General features: G+C 33.2%; 1 pseudogene; it reads right to left on the bottom strand.

Moving 5' to 3' along the window:
- Positions 1 to 486: 486 nt before the first annotated feature.
- On the bottom strand, positions 487 to 602 carry LOC125105714 (uncharacterized; annotated as a pseudogene).
- Positions 603 to 823: the final 221 nt, after the last annotated feature.

Here is an 823-nt window from a genome sequence, read left to right as displayed (position 1 = left end):
CACAGTTACAACTTTTTTCTATATATGTTAGTTATATCTATTTTTGAGTCTCATCAAAATGGAACCTATAATAGATAATCATTTGCTTCTCTTTTCCTTCTCTCAGCATACTGTTTTTGAGGCCAGTTAAATTTTAGGCACACTGGAATTTGAGAACCAAAGCTCTCTAAGGTAGAAATCATCATAAGGAAGCCTGATGTTAGAACTCCTCTGAAATAATGGAATTTTTTCAAACTACCCCATTTTAAAACCATCTTATATCTGAGGCAAATCCATTACGTGGTTGCCAAATAATTTTTTTTATTTTTTGTTTTTTAAAGTTGAAATATAATTAATATACAGTGTTATGTTAGTTTCAGGTGTACAATATAATGATTCAGCAATTCTATATATTTCTCAGTGCTCATCAAGATGAGTGTACTCTCAGTCCTCTTTATCTATTTCACCCATCCCCTAACCCACCTCCCCTCTGGCAACCACCAGTTCTTTGTATTTAAGATTCCATTTTTTGTCTCTTTTTACTTTGTTTCTTAAATTCCAATTAGCAATAATCGCGCCTCGGATAAACCTCATTGGCTACGATACTGCCACTGCGCAAAGCTTGTTTCTTAAATTCCATATATAAGTGACATCGTATGGTATTTGCTTTTCTCTGACTAACGTATTTCACTTAGCATCATAATCTTTGGGTCCATCCATATCATTGTAAATGTTAATTTGAGCTTTTCTGCATTAATGATATCACTCAGACCAGCCTCCATGAAATCAACCACACATTTTCATCATCATACTTTCCCTATTCCTAAATTTATATTTTCTTCAT

This window comes from Lutra lutra, chromosome 7 (genome assembly GCF_902655055.1).
Source record: "Lutra lutra chromosome 7, mLutLut1.2, whole genome shotgun sequence".
In the NCBI taxonomy this organism is placed as follows: domain Eukaryota; kingdom Metazoa; phylum Chordata; class Mammalia; order Carnivora; family Mustelidae; genus Lutra; species Lutra lutra.
The sequence above is the reverse complement of the archived record's forward strand: the minus strand, read 5'-3'. Positions and strand labels throughout refer to the sequence as shown.